This window comes from Poecilia reticulata, chromosome 2, assembly GCF_904066995.2.
Source record: "Poecilia reticulata chromosome 2, P_reticulata-male-v2, whole genome shotgun sequence".
NCBI lineage: Eukaryota > Metazoa > Chordata > Actinopteri > Cyprinodontiformes > Poeciliidae > Poecilia > Poecilia reticulata.
This window is the reverse complement of record NC_088831.1, coordinates 27,210,096-27,216,988: the sequence shown is the minus strand read 5'-3', so window position 1 is coordinate 27,216,988 and position 6,893 is coordinate 27,210,096. Positions and strand designations below refer to the sequence as shown.

Here is a 6,893-nt window from a genome sequence, read left to right as displayed (position 1 = left end):
TAGATAAAAACAAACAACAACCGCAGTTATTACCAATGAAGCCAAACTCTGCACATCAAATTTGCCCTGTTTGAGTGTTGTCATTGTCTTATAGAGCAAAAGCAATTAATACATTTGACATTAAACTTAATGCAAGGTGAAAGTATTGACAATTGGCAAAGAAAATGCAGTATTTTAAATCCACAGTAGAGAAAGCCGTATGGTTTCAGTAAGTAGGTATAGGAAAAAGAAATAGCGGTATTGGTATCGGTTATTGGCCAAATGAGTTTTAGTATATTGGCATATCAGATATCAACCAAAAATCCAATATCGTGAATCTCTAGCAAATATGTTACGCACGTCTTGACATTATGTGGGATTTGATCATTTTTAGAGTGTAAATGCTGAACTGCCAAGAGAAATCAACAGCCATGACAAACTATTTGTCAATGAACCAATTGCAACATTTGAATCTAAATGTTGAAATAAGTTTAATGCAGAAGCAGTACTTTCGATACACTTTATTCTAATTTGTTTAAAGTAAAATGCTCTGCTACCCAGATGAATTCCTGAGCGTTTCATTTTTCTCCGGAGGGCCCGTGATGTGCAACAGAGAAAGAACAGAGAAACAGTGATCACAGAGAGTCACAGGGCCTCGTTGCACCTCGTGGTGATATTATGACACGGGAGTGTCAGAAGTTGTGTCTCGGTGGAAACTTCGAGGAGTAGAAGTCATGCAGCAGCTGCGTCATTGAGCCTGACTCCTGGGCTTCTGTCTCTTGTTACAGCTGGCTTGTAATCACCAGAGTTAGCACACCTGCTTTCTGCTGCGCGATCACATTTCTCCCCTCTGCCGCTGTCACTATGAGAAGTCTACAAGTGGAGGTCCAAACAGATCGTATTTGCACTAATAAACGCCCCTATTGCATCAGTTATTGCTCTGAAAATATTTGAATGTGCAGTAATAAAGTAATCATGCAGCAATACTTCTCTTTTAGCAACGGTAGCCGGGCTTTTGCATAAACCGCTAATGCAGTAGCGCTAGCTACACTTTTAATAAAGCACCTTATATGGATGGAACCTACATCCATTTAATGTCTGCAAACTTATTGTTGTCAGTGGAAATTAGATTAAATTGTAGTAATAAGGAAAGTAAAAAGGCATTTTTGACAACTGTGTCCATAGGAAGTATTTGGCACTAAATATACCACAATTAAATCAGTTTGTTACTAATCTTTGTTCCAAATCCATCCTATTCTGTTTATTTTATGGACATTAATTAACTATTGGAGGCATTCTTATGTAAAACTGAGCTTGTTTAAAGAGTAACTAAAACCCAAATAATATTTTTTGGTCTTTAGGGGTGCAATGTTTAGTTTCCGTACAAATTGTGATATTTTTGTGCAAAATTATTTAATTTTGCAATATTTAGCCTGCAACCGACTTTGGGATGGAAGGAGGCAACTGCAGTCAAATTTTTCTATTTGTTACAAGGGACCATTGTTGCTTTACTTGACGTGTTTTTATTCATATGCATATTATTGGCTGCCTGTGGCTTCATGTTGTGCAGTTTTTGCATTGTCCTGCACAACGTGTGTGTGGTTCAGGTATAGTTGATGGGTATTGACTGAAACCCCATGGCACGCCACTGACAATGGCACAACTTAGTTGATGTTTACATCACCGCCCTGTGTTCGTGTATAAAACCATCTACCTCAGTCAGCTTCAAGTGTTGTTGCAAAGGTATCCAATAGCACTGAAAAAAGATTTGGTACCAGTCGCTTTTTTGAAAAAACAAACAGCTACAGTCTGAAAAGTCACTAAAGCTGGCAACAGTGTTTTTCTTCGTCTTGACCACAGCTGCTCATCCCCGCAGTAGGCCACGCCCCTCAGTGTATCTTGACTCTACCCACTTTGGTGGAATTCTTCAAAAAATTGTTTGGGGGCGGAGTTATGCTTCCACATGGGATTTAGTTGTACTTTCACGAATATTTGAAAGAAAAAGCCTAAAAACAGCAGATTTTGGTTTATGTTCATTTAGGGTGCAAAATTCAGCACCTGAGTATAAAGGGCATGTAAGCGAAAAAGACACTGAAATCTCAAAATTGTTGCTAAACAGAAGAGTGTATTCAAATTCTCATTCCACTTTCTATCACACACCCAAAACGAACACCAAAAAAAACCCAAAAAGAAGCGTACAGGGAAAACGATTACGGAAAAACAGAGCTGAACGCCCACCCGTACCCTATGTTTTGATGTCTGATGCTGAGGGAAACCGTCTGTCACTGTGATGTGGTGCTAATTCGTCTACCAGCGCCACGGTAGTAGCGGTTTAATAACGTACCAATAAGCATTTGGTTTCAACCAGCGTTGCCTCGTCAGAGCGTCTCCCCCTCTCACCTCTTTGTTTCTGACTTGCGCAGCTCGTTTATTCGGTGTCACCTTCCTCCGCCAAACTGTCTGTCACCTCCTCGGGCGGCAGCGGACACATGAAGTCATCAGGCCTGGCTGACGTCAGCTGCACCGGCTCCACAATGCAGCCAACAGTCATCGGTCTGTTTACAAGTCGGCCTTTCATTTCTCTGAACTGTGGGTTATACAAGATTGCAGAAACCACGCGCGCGCTTGTGTGTGTGTGTGTGTGTGCGTGCGTGTTTGCGTGTGTGAAAGCTTTTCCATGTAGGTTGTGTGTGTTTGCACAAGCTGTACGGAGGGCAGAGACATAGGTTGGGGATGAAGGGTATAGGCCAGTGTTTCTCAACCTTTTTTGGGCCAGCGCCCCCCTAGCCTTTATCCAGGTCCCTCACCGCCCCCCACCAAAAAATTTGCAGGCTACTTTGCACTGACCATTATTTTATCATTAATATTACTATCACTATTTTAGATGTTTTGATTTTTATGCTTGTTTCTGTATTTATCATCAAAAATAATTTCCCAGAGAACAAAAAAGTCATGGGAATAGAAATTATTTTCACAGGCGTCTATGAAAAATGCAACAAACATTCAAGTTAAACTTGGTAGGCCTAACAGCAGCCAGTCAGAGTGAAAAAAATATTCTCATTTTGTCATTTTCTAGTTGTTAAATATTACACAAAATGACCAGATAAAAGATGTACAACACGCCAGTTTAAACTTTGAACTATTTGCAAAACGACTGAGCTCTGCAACATTAAAACATGGGTAGAACTGTAACTACATTAATCATAGCTCTTCTTCTCTTCAGTGTTTGTCTGGTGGTGCAGCTCTGTGCTGCCTTCAGGAAAATGGGACATCAGAGTATCATCCATAAAACTTCACCCAGATGGCATTTATTGTTCAAACCAGAGCTTTCAGTGGAAAAACAAAAGTTCCAGATCATTTTAATGCCATACAAATATGAGACAGAAACATGGATCATATCTTTATATAGACCTGTCTATTGATTTATAGATTAATAGTTTTACTGGACAGAAATTACAAAGAACAAATCTGGTTCTTAATCAAATCCTAATGAGTCAAATTGAAAGTGTCATGGAGTCATCAGCCTCATGACATTAACACTGATATGAAAAATAATATTGAAGAAATAAATATATCAAATCTAATTAAAAACATAAATAAGTGATCAGTTCTTTACTGTTATGGTCTGTAAGATATATTTATTCTCAGTTTTAGATATGGTCTCAACAAACCCATGGCACTTCAATAATATTATTTTACCTTTTATCTGGAAATAGTGTCTGTTTATTTTTGCCATACAGTCTCTGTATTAATTATTGCTCGAAAGGTCTTGCCATACCAGTTTATTCCTCTGTATTTACTTTAGCTTCTTAGTTTATTCTTGCATTTTGTTCTTCATTCATTTCCATTTAGTTTCATTTGATTAGTTTTATCCTCTCTTGGTTTATTGCTATGTCCACTTTAGTTTCTTTCCTGTTGCTAGATTTATTTGATCATTTATCCATTATAAGACGAATAATATTCACTCATCACCTGCTGCGCCGCCTAATCGTCATGTTTTTCACATCATGTGTTGATTTTTTCACTGTTCAGCGTCGGATTCTCTGTTTTTATGCCATAATTCACATCTAGTCCGTCGCTCCGTTTTATGTCTCGCTTCTCCTGTCTCAGAGTTTTGCGCAATGTGCTCGTCTTGTTTTTTTTTTAAAGCCCCTAAGGTGCAGGGCGGTCGGGAAACGTATCGATGGGAAAAAGGCAGACTGACATAAACCTTTTAAAACAACGGAAACAATTTCTGCATTCTGATAATTGAAATTTAAAAGTGCTGTGTTCAATCACCCCGGTTTCATACCGGACCACTTACAGCTCCGGTGTTAACGCTATAAAATGAACGCTCTCTATCGTGGTATCACCCATGGAGGGATTTCTTTATTTCTTTATTTAAATGGATTCATTTTTCAGAGGGATACACAGTGAGGGTATCGTGATTTTAGCTACCAGTAGCAGGAGAACGGAGCTGCGCCAAGAAGCTAACAGAAGCTAACAAACGCTGAACAGAAGAAGAGCTGCTATCGACACAGTTGCAGCCAAGCATGATTTAATGTTACACAATACAGTTTTACCAAGTTGCTCAAAGTCTAAACTGGCATTGTTGTGCATTTAAGGTGTAAAGTTTACCTTCGACCAAACGCCCCCCAAAGGCATCCCAGCGCCCCCCTTTTGTAAAAATGTCCGCCAGCGCCCCCTGCCGTCCTCTGAACGTCCCCTGGGGGGCCGGTACCGCCCACGTTGAGAACCGCTGGTATAGGCAGTCGTGCAGCAGCCTTGCAGTCATACAGATGATGTGGTAATTAACACTCAGGACTGAAAGCTTAGTCCTTTTGTTTGTCTTACATTTCCTCCCTTTTTGTTTCTTTCATCAATCCTCCTCCGTGTCACGTATTCAGATCCCTTCAGGCTGATTGTCTAATAGATTTCAAATCTTCCCGAAGGCTTTCACGCTACTAACGCCGTCTCTCACCTCCAAGCTGCTCATTTGTTTCCAAAGTTATTGTATGGCCTCGAGTCAAATGACAGGAACAAGCTTTTTGTTCAAAGGAAGTGAGCGCATATCCTGCTGACGCCATCGGTTCGTGTGCACTCTGCCATTTCGCCGGGCTGGAAAAAAAAAAAGACAAATTAGTTCACAAAGCACTAGAGAAACACCTGTGTGGAAAAAAAAAGTAGACCTAACAAAGGAGACGGGGAAGCTGGCAAGTCAGTCAGGAAGCCGATTCGCAATTTCTACACAAGTGACCTGTGAAAAAGCGGGGCAGCTCTCAGGAGGCACTAAGCGGGAAAACCCTTTCACTCTGAAGCGGGCTGGAAGCATTGACGTCAGAGATGAAAAGAGAAAAAAAAAAAACTGATGGAGGCAAGGGGGGCTCCCAAAATGGAAAAGCTCTCGAGTCGCTGTAACAATAAGCAACATCTGGCGCAAAGGCACGCAAACAAACAAAATCAAATCCCTGAACATTTATCTGTGTGCGTGCGCAGATTTCAAATGTGTGTAGCTGCTACTAATGAGATAGAAATAAATGTCGTGTGAGAGCTGACACCCCACAGTGCTATGAAGTGTACGCCTTCTTGCATAGTTTTGCTTTTTTTTGCCCTACTTAAATGTTTGAGATAGTTTAATCATCCCTCTAGTCGATTCGCTAGTTAACAGCATTCATTTGGAAAGCTGAGTGAAAATTCAGAAACACAATCCGGACCTGGTTACCTGACCTGTAGCATCACTTAGAAAGGACCCGTCTGACAACATGAAGCAGGCTAAACTGTCTCAAAAAGCATCAAGTTGTGCCCCGATCTTCATGAATTCAAGAGTAGAGAATCAAAATCATGAGCTACAAACTCAAGGGTTATGCAGATTCACATAAGGGTAAAACGTAATGGCAAAAAAAAAATGAATAAGTTAATGTACAGTAAGAGCAAATTGACAACATCAGAAAAATATAGTTATTACACAGAGGTATAGTTAATCCAGGTATTAAAAATGCCATATTCAGGAAGAAACGGGCATCAGATTAGGACTATCTTATAAAATATGCATTAAAAAATACAAAACAACTCTGCAAAAAAAGAACACAGAGCTCCATCTACTATGTCTGTAAAAAAAAGAGATATTCTGTGGACTGATGGGACAAAAATGAAACTTTTATGGAGGGTGTATGTCCTGTTACATGTCTTGTTAGCTTTGTACAACTAACAAATGCTTTGTTAGTTGTACATTTGAAGACTGTCCAGTCATCAACTTTCAGTTGAAGCAGTTTAAAGTTGCTTGACTTATGTGGTAGGACAATAATCCAAAATACACCAGCAAATCTACCTCTGAACGACTGAAAAAGACAACATGGAGGCTCTAGAGTGGCCTAGTCAAAGTCTTCACTTAAACCTGAGAGGCTCTGGCCTGATCTTATCACTTTTCATGCTTGTTGCCAATTGTTGGCAACAATTGGCAACAATTGTTGCCAATTGTTGGCAACAGATTTCAAGGAGAAGAAATCTGTAAGTAAGTGAATATTTTTCGCAGCTCTTTCTGTGTCTGAGTCAAGACAGAAACCATTACAGTTGCATAAGTGTGTGGTTTGCAGGGACATTGATGGTGACTGATAGAGAATGAGGCTGAAGTGTAAAATCCACCAGAGTCTTTCAGGGGGGAAGAAACACTTCGACTAATGTCAGCAGACACATGTAGGAACAATCTCCAGATAAGGCTGATATCTTGCCTCCTACGTTAGACATATTTTAGTCTCCAGACCTCAAAGTTATCAGTTCAGTATGATAAAACCATGAATTTGACTAAAACAAGCTTTAAACATCATTTTTGAATGATGTAATGAAGGATTTATAGCAAAAACCTTAAATTAATCTGCTAATGGCCATGTGATGTAAAGCTATTTCATTCGGCAGCACAGTGACCCCCTCAGACGAAG

At 40.0% G+C, this 6,893-nt stretch overlaps 1 long non-coding RNA gene across 1 annotated transcript; it reads right to left on the bottom strand.

The window, feature by feature from the left end:
• Nucleotides 1–2,084: 2,084 nt before the first annotated feature.
• LOC145549682 (uncharacterized) lies at nucleotides 2,085–5,759 on the bottom strand. Its single transcript, XR_014085531.1, has 2 exons — nucleotides 5,153–5,759; nucleotides 2,085–5,076 (listed from the first exon to the last, which is right to left on the bottom strand). It is a non-coding gene; the product is annotated as an uncharacterized LOC145549682 (long non-coding RNA).
• Nucleotides 5,760–6,893: the final 1,134 nt, after the last annotated feature.